Here is a 16,845-nt window from a genome sequence, read left to right as displayed (position 1 = left end):
TAACAATTCATATAGTTGTCTTTCTAAGAAAACTTGAAGAAGAAACTATGTTCTCCAATATTATGAAGAATTTGTCTGACAGTCCTTTTCTCTTTTGGGATATAGAGATCTCTCAAGATTGGGAAATGATTGGTTTATGGATTGAAGAACCTAGATGGAAGAGGTTATATAGTGTAAATGAAAGTCAGTATTCTAATAATATGATTTAAGTTGCACCAAAGAATACATTGAGAATCAACAATGGTTTCATTTTTTCTCAGGAACATAAATTGCTGGAAATTCTACAGAAAAAATGACTAGCCTTTTCCTGGAACTATTCATATATGAAATGTATACATTAATACATCTTCCAACATCACATTTATAAAATATGGACCCATGCCCATCAGGCAGCCACAAATAAGGATGAATCCAACACTTAAGGACATTGTAAACACTGAATTACATAAATTGTTGGATGCATGAATAATCCCACATGATTGTATCCTAATGGGGAAGTTACAAACCCTATTCCAAGAACATGACTAAGATTCCAATCTTATCATGCCATTTCAATGAATCTCCATTGGGTTAATCATAAAAACTTTACCATTTTAGGTAACAAACTTGACCATCAGGTTTTTCATTCAGTCTAAGAGGACCCTTGTAGTATAAACCAAAATTAGAGAGACAAAAAAAAAGTATTGCTATAGCTAAGAAAGAAAAATGTATAAAGGAAAGGTATTTCTATCGCTAAGAAAACAAGATGTAGCACTGAAAGGTTCTACATAAACTACCCTTCTTTTTAAATTACTAGAATAAATATTGAGATTTGTACATTATCTTAAATTATCTTTAGGCCAAAAATTACACTTATGTGAAGTAATTGGATTCAAACTTAACTTCCAATAGAAAAAATTGATCAAACAAATGAGCTCATGGCATAGAAGAAAAGGAAATAAACATACCTACAACATCTTTCCCATCATAAACTCCTCTATAAACAGTCCCAAATGTGCCCTAGGTGATAATACTCGTGATATCCAGTTTTTTTAGGTCAATTTCCACTCCTCCTTTGGCTTTCAGGCTTCTGATTTTGTCCATACCTTGCTCAGATATTTGTCTAAATTCATCAAATCAATCTGATGTGTTATGAAAAAATCACTCTTCTTTGGAATCACCTCCTTCCCCGTTATTTCGAATTCATGGGACTTCCCACTACTATTAGCACCGCCCTTCTCACCTTCCTTTTGCTCCTGAGGTTTCAAACCCCTGTCCATTGTTCATAGCACTGCCATTCTCACCTTCCTTTTCCTCCTGATGTTTTGAACCCTTGTCCATCATGAACAATTGATCCACACCTTCCTCCTGAATTTTGCAGCAGAATCCAATGTACAGAGAAAGAGCATCGAACTCTCTCCCAACGTGAGAAGGAAAGGAAAAAGAGTGTTGGGAAAGTAATTTTAATAGGTTAATTTTAGATTAGCTGAAAATTTCAATTTCCCTCATAGCTTATGTTGCTACTATTGAGATTAATTAATTTTTTATTTGAGCATGTTGCCATTATTGGGGTTAAATTTTAATTTTAATTTTTTAGCAAAAAGATGTCACTTTAAGTAGAGGTTATATCTAATGATTTTGAAATCCCATAGAGTGATCCTTTTGGCATGAGGGCATCGATAAAAACTATTGAAGAACTCCTTAATATAAGCAAGTATGCTCATATAAATAGGGAAAGGGGACATGAGGTTTACACATAAGGGTAATATCTACTAATCCTTAAGGAGGTGGAAAATATCTTCAAATCTATGAATAATGTTATCAATAAACTCAATTAATTGTATGTAGCACATTTTTTACAAGGAACTTAACTCAGAGCTCATTAACACACTATTAGAAGTTAGCCATAGTTTATTTTAAATTAGTCACTCACATTAGTCATTTTTAGTTTTATTACTTATTAGCTAGTCATATATTTTAGCCTTAGACTAAATTAGTCATTTATGTTAGTCGTTTTTAGTTGGGTCACTTAAGATTGCTCATTTTTCATAGTATTTCACTTGGAAAAGTTATGGTGACTAACATTTTAGTCACCTAGTCACTAATTTCTCATTTTCTACTAGTGAGTAGAGATCAAAAAGTTCCTAGACAGCGTCACTCATGAAAAAACCCCAACATGAGACTGACGCCCTAAGTTGAAATTATCGAATGGTGACCGAACGAACTTACATGAGTGGCTCGAGTCGATTCTAGAGGAATATTGCGAAGAACATGCCCTAGAAGATCAGACTTCTGTTGAACATATAAAAACTATATTTTACGACGATTTACATAAAGGTTTCTTCTGCACATTCCAACCTTAATACACAAATTTCTTCTTGATAAAGGTGCAAGCCACATCGTCAAGTACCGACCACCGTAAGGGCCACCAACCAACATCGACTAGAGGAAGGAATAAAAAAATTGGCGTAAATTCCTCGACGCCCACTGTAAATATACAAAAGAAGCATGAAATTACTTTTTAAGAAAATAATTATGGCCGACGGATACTCCCTTGCGAACCAACACTAGTCATGTCAGCATGGGGGCGGTTGGGTAACGGATCGTGAGAAATAAAGAAGGAAAATGAAAACAAGAAAGATAAAGTTTGAGAAATACTTATAACTAAAAAAGATGGAAGGAATTCATCTGTTAGGAAACAACAACAAGAAAATAACCAACCAAGTAGTGATTGACAATACAAACAATCAACTGACATACAAAAAATAGAAAGGGACAAAAGACAACAACGACGAAAGAACATTAGAGAACAAGAATACTATAGGAAAAGAATGAAGAAACAGGAGCATGAGAGCAAAAATGCACGTGCTCTTCAAAAGAGTTGGGAGGTGTAGCACCGCCCGCACCGATGGAGAATGAAGGTCTACTGATAACCCCTAGAGAGTAAGTAGACACTATGGAAATTGACGATTTTGGTCCAGTAATAAGGAACAGTCTTATTAGATCTATATCAAGTCCCAACTTTAGATATTTACTTCAATCGTGAAATTATGTTAGGTCCCTATAATAGTAATGTAGCCCCTTATTATTATTGTTGTGCCCCATAAAATCCCACTATTGTTATTGTTGTGTCCTTACATTATTATTGTTATGTAGACTCTAATTATATTGTCACCCCTTAGACTCCTATATATACAAAGGAGGTCTTGTCATTTGTATCATCCAAGAATTGTTCATTTATGTAATGTAAATGAGGTTTTCCCCTCGAAGAGGATAATTTTTAAGTTGTTGATCTATCTATTTGTGAGCTAGTTTCATAACATTTAGTGTCAGAGCTTTGGATTCTAGGGTTTCACTGCTTCAAACAAGTCATCATGACATTTTTGCTATAAAATTTTTCTACAAAGCTTCCAAAGTTGAAATTACAAGCGTACAGAAATGCCAACGCGACAAATGCATCGTCATCCTCACTAGCCAGAAACGCTAGTGCCTCGGGAGAAATCCTGGTTGGATAGTCCGAGAGGCCCGTCTTTGGCATCATCTGCCCCCACATGCGCATTTAGACCTCAATGATCGACCTAGGAGGGAAATGGTCAAATGTAGGCATCGTCCCTAGAAACCTCTCAAAAAATAAACAAAAAATCTCAGAAGCAGAAGGGAAAGTCTCCCTCCCATTTCTCAACGCACGACATCTATCTAAAGCCATGCAATACTGCATCAAAAAATGGAAAACCACCTGATGCAACATGGCACCTGAATCAAAGAATCAACATAACACAAAAGAGGGAAACTAATGCGTTGTCCATCACTACTAGAGTGTGCAATGGTGGTGACTAATAACTAGAGGCACCTTGATCCGAATGGAAAATGACATCCACCCATGGTATTCATCCACCCATGGTATTTATCCACCCATGGTATTTTAATTTTCATCCACCCATGGTATTATAAGTGGCACCCACCCTTGGTATTCATCCTCCCATAGTATTTATCCACTCATGGAATTTACCCATGGTACTGTAAGTGACATCCACCCATGGTATTTATCTACCCATAAAATTTACGTGTGGTATTGTAACCAAAAAATACTATAAGTAATAAGTCACATTTTGTAAAATGAAAGATTGTCCACCACAATGTAGTTTTTACAGTTATTCTCTATTTTAATTAAAAAAAAATTGTGTTTTTGTTTACAAGAAATTCCATTGTTTTTGTTTACAAGAAATTCCAGTTTAATTTGTCCTGGCATTAAACTGAGAATTAAAATCAAATTCTATTCTCATAGAAACTTGTAAATAGTTAATTAAGTTTAATTAACTTAATTAGCTTAGGAATTTCGAGTTGGAAGTCTTTCTGAAGTCATGTATATGTTCTCCTTAAGTTTTAAGGGTCCAATATGAGTTTAATTCTGAGTTGTAACCAGATCACTCAGTTTACTGAGTTATGTTCAATTAAATTAGTTCCAAACTATTTGTGGAACTAATAAAGAGTTAACGGTCAGTTGGTGCACTGGTACATCCACAAGTGTCACTCCAGTTAACTAAATATTCCCTCATCAAAACCTCATGCATGTCGATTATGAGAAATACCCAATTGAGACTAAAGTGCAAGGACAGTGTACTATCAGTTGTATGATTTACTGAGTTGTAAATATCATGCATGCAATTAGAGAAGGACCTATGTTTGGATTGCGCAATTTTGGAAGCATTAATTTTGTTTAAATAGGGGTTATTCATCCTAGGAATTGTGCAAGGAAACAGGGGCTTGGAGAGTTGTAGAATTGGCTAAGTGTTGGCCAAGAGCTTGCTTGTGAGCTGAGAGAGTTGAGCATACTTGTGCGGAATTGTTCTAGTGAGAACAAGCTTTGTATCTTCACTCATATTTATGATATATGCAATACATATAGCGGGGTTTTGAGCAATGGATTTCCCCAGGTACATCTTGTGTTATGTGCCAATGATTTATCTTCTTCTTGTTCATATTGTTTTCATCAATCTATTGGCTTCCGCTGGTTGAAAGTAGAAGTAGATTCTTGTCCTGTGCTTTAGTAAATTACATGAGCTTGTGAATCTACAGGAAAATTCTACATGGTATCAGAGTTGAATTCAATATACTAGAGGAGATTTCGAAGTTTTGAGTTTGGATTACAGGTGAAATTCGAATTTACAATACATACTTCAGGATCGACAAATGGCGTTCTACAGTTTGCGTCTCAAGTATGCCTTGGAAGGCAGCTCGAATTTTATAGCCTGGAGGGATAGAATGGAGGATGTGCTAGAGGATAATGGCTTGAAGGAATTCATTGATGAAGAAATTCCTAAGCCAACAGCATCGAATGCACAAAATTTGGTCGAATGGAAGAAGTGTGTGGCAAAGGCGAGGCGGATAATCGTTGAGGGAGTTCGAGACCACATTGTCTCGAGTCTCCATGGCAAGGAACCTCTGTATGCTATGTGGAAAGCATTGACAGACTTGAATTAGAACAACAGTTACCAAAGGAAATTGGCACTAAAGGACAAACTTCGAAAAATAAAAATGGAGAAAGGTGAGACGATTCCAAAATACTTGACCAAGTTCACTCAATATCGTGATGAACTTGGAAGTGTTGGAATCACTGTTATCGAGGATGATATGGTGATTCTTGTTGTTCTAGGATTCCCAAAGATTTGGCATAGTTATCAGGACTCTGTCAATGGTCAGGAGAAGCTTCCAGATTGGGAACGCCTGTGGTTGGATTTGATGCAGGAGGAGACGAGGAAAAACACCAGGGATGGCTCTTCGTCAAAGACTAATAATGAAGAGAACTGTGCCTTAATGATTAAGGTGAAGAAGGGGAAAGGGAAAGCTTCCCATTCCAAATCGGATTCTTATCATGGAGGTAAGAAGAAATACATGATGAAAGTTAAGTGCTTTCATTGTCACGAGCTGGACCATTTTGCTGCAAATTGTTCACTCAAGAAGTCTAAGAAGATGTGCTCAAGAGGAGCGACGGGTGAGGCTTTAGCCTCTCAATTCGAATTGGAATTTTCCCTCATTGCATGCATGATATCATCAATGATGGGAAGTGTATGGTACTTAGACAATGGAGCTTCATTCCATATGACTGGCGACAAGGAGTTATTCAATGACCTAGAGGAGAAAGATCTCCAGATGCATATCGAGATGGGTGATGACGGGAGGTATAGTGCTACTAGATTGGGAATGGTTACTTTTCAGAGGGAGCATGGGGCTCCACTCACCTTGAAGAATGTTATGTATGTGCCCGGGCTGAAGAAGAACTTGGTATCTATTGCCATGCTTGAGGATAGAGGCTATGATGTGATCTTCTCGAAAGGAAAGGCGTTCCTTCGACACATAGCCATGGGTCAAGTAAAGAAGATAGGGATTTGGGTGAAGAATATCTATAAGCTGGAGGTAGAGGATTGTGTTGCTTTGAGAACAAAATTAGAGATGGTGCAGAGCCGAGACGTTGGCGAGTTGTGGTACAGGCGATTGGGCCATTTGCATCATGGGGCTTTGAAGATCATGCAACAGATCTCCACCGGTTTGCCCAAAGGTATGATAGAGCAAGTTGATACATGCAAGGGGTGTACTTTGGGTAAATACACCAAGTCTTCCTTTCACGACAGAGATAGTCGAGCAGAGGCTATTATAGAGTGATTCCATTCAGATGTGTGTGGACCATTCTCGACAACATCCACGACCAAACACAGGTATTATGTTATATTTGTTGATGAATTTTCTCAAAAATGTTGGATATTTTTCATGCATAAAAAGGATCAAACCTTCACAAAGTTTTGTGAGTTTAAAGAATTCATGGAGAAAGAGTCGGGAAAGAAGGTTAAAGATCTACGGAGTGATAACGGTGGTGAGTATGTCTCAGATGAGTTTAAGAACTTTTGTGCAGCAGAAGGGATTAAACGAGAGTTGAAGGCACACAATAACCCTCATTGGAATGGGATGGCCAAGAGGAAGAACAGAAGCATAGTAGGGGCAGCGAGGGCGATGTTGCATGATCAGGGTCTCCCACTACACTTGTGGGTTGTGGCATGCAACACAACGGTTTATGTTCAGAACCGTAGCCCACATTGTAAACTTGGGATGAAGACACCAGAGTAGGCTTATTACGTTAAGAGGCCAAATGTTGGTCACTTCAGGATTTTTGGGTCATTGGTATATTGCCTCGTGACCAAAGATGCATGGAAGAAGCTTGAGCTGACAACAAAGTTGGGGATATTTGTGGGGTACAATTATACACCTCACAACTATCAGGTGTACTTGTCAACCAGCAGGATAACAGTGGTTCACAGGGATGTCACATTTGATGAGGAGAAGGCCATGCGAGTTTCACTTGAGAGGGAGCTTCAAGTACATGTGGTTGAGGATATTTTAGATCCTAAGGTTGAGGAGCCTCAGAATGATGTGGAGTAGCCACATGCAGAGGATCCAGGAGTGGAGTCATCCACTCAGGCAAAGTCTTCCATAGATGGGAGAAAGCCCACCAGAGAGGCGGATAGATTGTTGTTAGATGCTAGAGAGAATGTGGGAGCACCCATATCACAGTGTAGATATAGGAGGTCACCTAACAGGTACACTGGATACATGGATCTTATGAGTGGATGTGTTGAGACAGAGCCATCTTCCTTTGAGGAAGCAGTGCAGCAGTCGGTTTGGGTTGATGCCATGGTGGAGAAGTATGAATCTATAGTTCGTAACAGTGTTTGGGATGTGGTCCCAAGACTGAAGGATAAGTCCATGGTGAACTCCCAATGGCTTTACAAGGTAAATCAAGTTGCAGATGGTAGTGTGGAGAAGCATAAGGCTAGTTTTGTGGCCCGTGGATTTTCACAAGTGTAGGGGATTGACTAGGATGAGACCTTTTTTGCTGTCGCAATGTACTCGTCGATCAAATCTATATTGGCACTATCAAGATAGATGGGGTGGAAGATACATTAGATGGATGTTAAGATAGCCTTCCTTAATGGCACGATTGAGGAAGAGGTGTACATAGAGCAACCTAAAGGTTTTAAAACCTTCGACCGTGAGTCGCATGTGTGCCAACTCAAGAGAGTGTAGTATGGGCTGAAGCAAGCACCCCGTGCTTGGTACACAACTATAGACAGCTACTTCACCGGGTTGGGCTCCACGAAGAGTGAAGCGGATGAAAACCTGTACCACATAGTGGTGGACAAGAGAGTTTGAGATGAAGGACATGGGGTTCATGCATTACTTTCTTAGCATTAAGGTATGTAGGGTGATGGGGAGTTGCTTGTGTCTCAGGGCAAGTATTCCAACGAGATACTCAGGAGATTCTGCATGGAGAGCAACAAACCCATGGAGACTCTTTTAGCATGTAACTGGAGGAAGGGGGATGCTACTTCGGAGGAAGTAGTGGAAGCTATTGTTTACAAGCAGCTCGTGGGTTCACTCGTGTACTTGGTGAACACACGACTGGATATGTGCTATGAAGTTAACCAGCTTAGTCAAGTGATGGTTAGTCCTACCAAGTTGTATTAAGAGGCGACAATGCATGTATTGAGATACCTCAGGGGCACTTCTCAGTATGGATTATGGTACAGACGGACAAAGGGAGTGAAGCTTCAAGGCTTCACCGATGAAAATTGGGGAGGGATTCCATACGACCGGAAGAGCACATTAGGAGGGATCTTTAGTACTGGGTCAGCGATAGTTTCTTGGTACAACAAAAAACAAAGATCAGTTGCACTCAATTCAGCAGAGGCAGAGTACATGGCTGTGAGTCATGCAGCATGTGAGGCCATCTGGATGAGGAAGATCCTGGTTGGTTTGTTTGACCAACAGATGGATCCAACTGTGATTTACTACAATAATCAGAGTTGTATCAAACTCTATGAAAACCTAGTTTTTCATGATCGGTCCAAACATATTGATATCTGATATCATCATCTTAGAGATTGTGTATTGAGGCGGATTATGTTGTTACAGTACATTCCCACGGAAGAGCAAGATGTTGACATTTTGGCAAAGTCATTGTCAAGATGTAAATTCAAGTTTCACAGAGACAAGATCGAGGTAGCTGATAACCCCTTTCTTGTTCAAAGGGAGTGTTGAGAAATGGCAACAAGAAATTCCAGTTTAATTTGTACTTGAATTAAACTAAGAATTAAAATTGAATTCTATTCTCATAGCAACTTGAATATAGTTAATTAAGTTTAGTTAACTTAATTAGCTTAGGAATTTTGAGTTGGAGGTCTCTCTTAAGTCATGTATATGTTCTCCCTAAGTTCTAGGGGTCTAGTATGAGTTTAATTGTGAGTTGTAATTAGATCACTCACTTTACTGAGTTATATTCAATTAAATTAGTTCCAAACTGTTTGTGGAACTAACAGAGAGTTAACAATCAGTTGGTGCACTAGTGGATCCACAAGTGTCACTCTAGTTAACTGAAGATTCCCTCATCAGAAACTCATGCATGTCGATTCTAAGAAAGACCCAATTGAGACTAGAGTGGAGGGATAGTGTACTATCAATTGTATGATTTACTAAGTTGTAAATATCATGCATGCAATCAAAGAATGACCTATGTTTGGATTGCGCAGTTTTGGAAGCATGAATTCATTTTAAATACGAGTTATTCATCCTAGGAATTGCACAAGGAAATAGGGGTTTGGAGAGGTGCAGAATTTATGTGTTGGCCAAGAGCTTACATGTGAGCTGAGAGAGTTGATCATATCTGTGCGGAAGTGTTCTAGTGAGAACAAGATTTGTATCTTCACTCATATTTCTGATATATGCAATACCGATAGTGGGGTTTTAAGCAGTGGCTTTCCCCAGATACATCTTGTGTTATGTGTCATTGATTTATCTTCTTCTTGTTAATATTGTTTTCATCGATCTATTGGCTTCCGCTGGTTGAAAGTAGAAGTAGATTATTGTCCAGTGCTTTAGTAAATTACATGAGCTTGTGAATCTATAGGAAAATTCTACACATTTTGTAAAAGGAAAGATTGTCCACCACAATGTAGATTTTACAATTATTATTTGTTTTAATTATAAACAAAAATTTGTTATTGCTTATTAGGTGTTCTCCACTTCTCTTTTGGCATTTCAACTTTTTAGATCTTGGGGGCCTCCCCCACTCAAGATCCATTTCAATTTTTTAGATCTTGGGGACCTTCCCCCAAGATCTAGATCAGTGGTATCAAATTCAGGTTACAGCTTCATGGGAATAAGGATTTGACGCATATTTCAATTTCAAAAATTTTCAACAATTTTCAACAAACTTCATGCACGTGCTACGACCTCCAAAGAGCACTTTCTTGGGCAAAGCGGGAAGATTTTTTTTCAATTTTTTGTAGGAATTTTTGGGTGGCAAGTTTTCAAATCACATCTGAAAATTTTGGTACAAAAATTACAAAAAAAAAATTAACAGATCTAGATTCCTTGCGAAAAAATACCCAAATTCAAAAAATAAATCAGTCGAATCAAAGTTCAAAAGAGGGAGATATCGTTGATTTAATATCAGTTGTGTTACGGAAATTTTTCTAACGGCAATTCGTAGAAGGCAAATATCTTATCATTTTTGGTAGTTTTTGTGCAGAATTTCAGAGAAAAAAAAAATAATAATAATAAATAAATAAATAAAAATAAAATATATATATATATATATATATATATATATATATATATATATATATATATATATATATATATATATCTCAGGTCCTATTATGAAAAATCACCCAATTTCAAAAAAAAATTGTTGAATCGGAGTTCGGATGAGGGACATATCGTTGATTTAAAATCAGCTATTTTTTCAGAACTTTTGTGACAGGGGTACAGTTGCAGCGCGAATCTGAGTTTCCAGAGCATCTAGATAGAGATTTCAACTACATGAGAAGATGCATAATGGTCATGTTGTTTCCAAAAACAGGTTATAATAAATATTATAAGTTATTTTGACCGATTTATGCCCATTTTAAATTAGTTTTTATCTCTGGAGCAGCATTCATAGCGGGTTTCATTTGGAGACATGCCCTCCCACCCCACTTTAGTAGGCACCTCCTTCACATTCACTAGTTTCAGCATAGCATCATCCGGATTGGGTTCTTTGGAGACGTGCACTCACCCCAGGCTATGTAGGCACCTGCTACTTCATCAATAGTTAGCATCATGGTTATGGGTCAACCGCACAAAATCTTTGTCATCGAAGTCCATTTATTAGGACGCACACTGTTAGTATCACAGTTGGTCACAAGCACTATAGGGTATCTCTATCCTCGGATCTTCATTTTTCATGGTTATGGGTCATCCACAAACCCACACTTCATCTAATTCCATTGGCTAGGTCACACACTGTCAGTATCACAGTTGGTCACAAGCATTACAAGGTATCGCTATCCTCGGATCTTCGTTCATCACGATCATGGTTTAACCACACAAAATCTTTATTTTCAGTGGCTCTTCATATTCAATAAAGGCTTCTTAATAGGGAATTTCACATAATGGGGACCATTGATTCTTAGGTAAGGAGGAATGATCCGAATGGAAAATGGCATCCACCCATGGTATTTTCCTATGGTATTTATCCACTCATGGAATTTACCCATGGTATTGTAAGTGACATCTACCCATGGTATTCATTCACCCATGATATTTATCCACCCATAGAATTGACTTGTGGTATTGCAACCAAAAAATACTATAAGTAATAAGTCGCATTTTGTAAAAGGAAAGATTGTCCACCGCAATGTAGCTTTTACAGTTATTATCTGTTTTAATAAAAAAAGAATTACGTGGTTTTGATTACTGGGTGTTCTCCACTTTTCTTATGGCATTTCAATTTTTCAGACCTTGAGGGCCTTCCCCCAAGATCTAGACCACACCTAACCTCCTCTGCAGCAAATATGAAATATGTAGTTGTCCACCACGGACCTAAAAATCTAATGGATGGACCGCATGAGGCCCAACATATCTCTGAGTGTAGGCAAGTTGAATCTTAGCTGCAACCCCATAGGGGGCATCAGGAAAATGGGGAAAATCCTCCCTTCTCCTAGATAGGCTAGTGATAAAGTATATGTCCTCTTCAGTGGGCCTATACCACGCCCCAGGAATGACACAAAAAGCCTACTCCCGGGCACTTCATCGGGGGATCAGATGCGCAAATAAGACATAGTGCACCTTCAGTGATGTAGCCTTCTCGGGTCACTGTAATAATAGGGCGAGGATATAAATCCCTCTCCTTCTCTCTGGCCTGCCATGTTCGGCCCATATTGTATGGGTCTGCCTACTACTCATGCTCTTGTTGTTGCTTCCTCTACTAACGTCTTTGCTACATGATTGACATATAAAATACAACCTCATACATACTAGCAATTGTCCCAAAAGGTACAAAGAGAGGCCGATATGATTATTAAATTGTAATTGTTGAATTTCACTAAAAGAAATGTTGGTTCAAGTCTACAAAGAACAAAGAGATTTGATGTTTGGAGTTCTATGCTTTTTGGTCACTTCTTTAAATACAAAATAGTTACGACTCTAGAAAGTAAATTTACTTGCAAATCCAATACATCAAGATTATGTAACCGATAAAGCGCATCTGGTATACTTCCTAAAAATTTATTATTGCTAGCATTGAAAACAGATAAAAGCCCTACCTTGGCAATCTCAGATGGAAGCTTACCTGAAAATCTATTACAGTCAATTTGTAGGTTAGATAAATTTCTAGCATTGCCAATATCTTTAGAAATGCTTCCTTCAAAGCTGTTAGAACCGAGATGTAGCAGGGAAACTCTTGGCAATCCCCATTCCAAAATAAGAAATATCAATTTTTTACCTCAATCATTTCTATTCCAAAATATTTCAAAAATCAAAATAAACCCTGCAAATAAAAATGCAAACAAATTAACCTACCTAGAAGTATGTTCTCTTTTGCATTGCATTTATGCTAAAAGGAAATGAAATGCAAAAAAGCAAGGTGATATTGCATATGAAAATAAATGGATAAAAAACAGGGTGATATTGTATATGAGAATAAAAGGATTTGGACTTTTCTGTCTATGGTGTTTCAGTTTCAATGCCAAAAATCTGCTAGAGCGGTTAAGAGGAAAGCGCTTAATGTTTGTTGGATACTCAATAAGTCAAAACCAATGGGAATCCATGGTCTGCATGCTTCAAGCAGTGTTTCCTAGCAATAAGAAAACTGTTAGTCAACAAGCTTCAATATTCAAGGCCCCAGTAAGCTGATAAATGCATGCTTCAAGCAGTGTTTCCTAGCAATAAGAAAACTGTTAGTCAACAAGCTTCAATATTCAAGGCCCCGGTAAGCTGATAAATGTAGTTTCCATGGATAGTTGTGCATTTGATTATATGGTGAGTAATGAAGTCTTCCAATCTTCTTTCTCTTAATAGGATTATGATGCTTCTGTGGAGTTTTTCTGGGCTCCACTTCTGGAAACAAGTTTAAGAGTTTGACACAAGGTACACCATAGTTATTATGATTAAGTTGGATGCAAAGTTGAGTAGAGTTGATATGTAAATATAGGAAATAAATATATAGTATATGGCAATGCCCACCACACTCATCATCAGTGATTCAGTGCAGACAATGCCATGATTTTGAAATAGGGAAGGTAGAATAATTTGATACATTCTCTTGGATTCATAAGATTTCTTGTAAACCTTCTGTGTGCCATTTCAGTAGCATCCAAGAATAGCATAATATGCAATTTTAAATATAGCTGCTAATCTTGCAGCCTGCTATTATTTTATTTATATCTGTTGCAATGTTTGTTTTTCTTGCTATGTCATCTCATTTTGAACTAAAGGAACAGGTGCTTACGACATTTTCAGGCTATACAACTCACAGGAGGCTTACAATTAAGGCCCGAGTCATAAGAGATGGAAATCTAAGCACTTCATCAAGTTGGAGGCAACCACATGTTTGAGAGATCCAGAGTCTGCAATGAATTCACAGGATCGAGCAAAAGTATGCTAAATTTAAATGTAAGTACTTGTTGGTTGTCAGAATATATTTTCTCACTGCAAGAGGGGCAGTTGACAGCAAAAATTGTCAATTTTGATACAGATTGGATTGCCATGCAGTACCATATTCTTCTACAGTTCGTTACAGTAAGGTTGGAAAATTGTAAAAGGAAGGTGACTTAGCAAAGGCTTTGATGATGTCAACATCATAAGAAGGCCAACATTTCACTTTGATGTCTTGGAATAGCCAACCATCAAACATGACCTGTAACAGATTTCGAGTCGAGTTGTTTGATCTGCCTTCATTAGATGCCAGATAGTGGCAGGGCCATTGAATTATGAATATTTTTCCCATATGCACCAAACATAATTTACAGGCTAAGAAAAGAATGCACAAGTGCCAGTGTAGGATGTAAAAAAGCTTATCGCATAATTTTTCCAGATTGTCCAAACTAACCACTAGCACCTTTCTTATTGATGTTTACCATTTTATAGAGTATCATTCAAAAGCATTATTGGCTATCACAAACTTCCAACATACAATTTTATGATAGAGTATGAATGTTTACATAGGAACCATTTGTATCAGCCTAGAGGTCTTAGTTCGCTGCCATGGCCATTTGTTGTCGCTTCAGAAAATATAGCACTTTTATCAGGGTCATAGCAGCAGCTTCATTATTCATGTTATGATGCTCTCTTTCCAAGACATCCTTTTCTTGCTCAAAATATCTATGTAATCAGTCAGAAAAGAAAGTATCTAGAGCTCTTTAAAGGAAGCAGTTTTGCCAGATGATTATCAGAGAAAAAAATTGTTTGTATTTCAGGTCCATATCAACCAAACTACAGATCAAATCTTTACCTGCATCCATTTTTTTCGCTGATCCGCTGATTCCTAACCTACCAACAAACAAGGTAATAAGACTATTTATTTTGTATAAATAGCTGAATTCAAAATTTTCTTTTAACTTTTTTTACTTTCATTAAAATATAAAACAGCAACAAATAGCTATTGTTAAAAATCTGATGAGAGAAAAACTTTAGGTATACCCCCGGATGACTTACATGTAAAATAGTACCAGTGATAGGGCTTTTAAGGGGCAGAGAAACAGATAATGGAGTGATGGCTCCTACAGAATCTGCGAGGTTGATGGTTGTTTCACCAAGGAAACCAAATCGAGAAGAGCCCTGACAAGTTGCAGAAATTATATTTAAACAAAAGAAAAACAAATCAGAATTGCTTTAATGTTTTTGTGTTCAAGTCAATATAATGGTAAATATTCAATTATTTAAAAAGAATTAAAATGTATGTAAAAGATGAGAAATAGGCAGTACTGTTGATACAACAAGGTTGTACATTTTTTCATGATAATTCCCAGTTTTTGCATCTTGCTCGAGTCTTGTAGTTACAAAAATTGCATCAGACCATTGACAAGTTCCGTTATTGATGGAAACTCTTCCTGTATTGCTTACGATTTTACCTGTCTCTAATGATATCAGGGATATACTCAAACTTGTCATATCCCGGTTGTGGTACCTGAAATGAGCAGGACAATATATGTTCATTGTAGTTTTCAACTATGAAGAGACTGTAGAAGGCTGATCAACACAATGCTAGTTCAAAGTTAATAGAAGTTAACATAGATGCATCCATTCCTCTAGGTATCCTGAATAATCAAGATAATGTAGCAAAACGATCTTGATGACTTGGGTCATGCTCCAAATTGCCTTATTACAAGAAGACAGACGTTAATTAGTTCACCTGTGCTCTAAGAATAGGGTAAACTCAGATTGTACAGGATTGTGCTCTAAGGATAGGGTAAACCCTAATTTTACAAGATTGGCACCATTGCAATCAAAGGTCAGCTGTTCTGCTATATTTTCATCTAACATGGTTTTCTCAGGCATGTTCCTGACTTTGTAAATTATTGTTATTTCTTTTAAATGAATCTATGAAACCAGCACGTACAACCCGTTGCAAGCCAGCTATTTAGTGCTGGATAATTCCAGTTGCCTACACTTGTGTAGAGCAACTCCACCGTTTCAACCAGGTGAAATTCCTGTTGTAATTGAATGGATTTGCAATTTGTTTCGGCCTTTTTATTTTCTCTAACAAATCCAAATGTCATAGTAATATGACTTGCAATCACATAAGAGCGTGAGATTCCTCTTAAATGTGTCATGAGATTATATCTAAGAAGTTTTAACTGTTAACCCAATCTAGGTGCAAGACAATATGATACAACTACATCTACATTTGCACATAAGCCTTTCCACGATGATCCCCACACTCATCCAGAAATGCTACCACTGTTTTGTAGTGCGCAAGCATAAAGTCACGTTTGTGTTGAGCAATGAGCAGCATGGGGCTATATGCCACTCAACTCACTTGAGGGTGGGAAGGCCGGCTTTCTCTTCGGATAATAGTACAAACATTTTTCAATTGACATGAACATTATCCAGTCGATACCCCATCTAAATTGAACTCATTTTCTGAAATCCCCATCCCGTCCTGTTGCTGCACAATTACATAGCCCGAAAGATATATTTGTTAGCAAGAAAGTGAATAGGACAGAACATAGACCTAGAATGTTTAAATGATAAAACCATCAATCACCAGCAGAAGCATCAGCAGCATACTCTTCTTGTTTTTAGCATGTACCACATTCATTCACAACAAGGTCATTGAAAATATTCTTACAACACAATTCATTCTGATAAGTGAACAAATGTATGCATGTTATAATTGTAGCTGCACAAATTAGGAGGTGCGCATACAAAAATGTATGCTGGTGCATAATTTTGTGTCCAATAAACTTCAATTTATTGTTTTCACAAAAGAAAACAGCCTGACCCAATGCATTCATAGCATACGTTTGCTTCCCAGAAACTTGATGTTTAATGATA

General features: G+C 37.5%; 1 long non-coding RNA gene across 2 annotated transcripts; it reads right to left on the bottom strand.

The window, feature by feature from the left end:
- Positions 1-14,594: 14,594 nt before the first annotated feature.
- LOC149179043 (uncharacterized) lies at positions 14,595-15,862 on the bottom strand. 2 transcript variants are annotated; one of them, XR_016258893.1, is made up of 3 exons: positions 15,004-15,862; positions 14,801-14,833; positions 14,595-14,670 (listed from the first exon to the last, which is right to left on the bottom strand). It is a non-coding gene; the product is annotated as an uncharacterized LOC149179043 (long non-coding RNA). The 2 variants fall into 2 exon arrangements; XR_016258892.1 differs by having other exon boundaries at positions 14,598-14,670; positions 14,801-14,838.
- Between the last annotated feature and the right edge of the window lie 983 nt (positions 15,863-16,845).

Source organism: Pinus tabuliformis, chromosome 4_1, assembly GCF_031772625.1.
Source record: "Pinus tabuliformis cultivar Carrire ecotype Pingquan chromosome 4_1, CPIR1, whole genome shotgun sequence".
In the NCBI taxonomy this organism is placed as follows: Eukaryota; Viridiplantae; Streptophyta; class Pinopsida; order Pinales; family Pinaceae; genus Pinus; species Pinus tabuliformis.
This window is presented reverse-complemented; position numbering and strand designations above follow the sequence as displayed.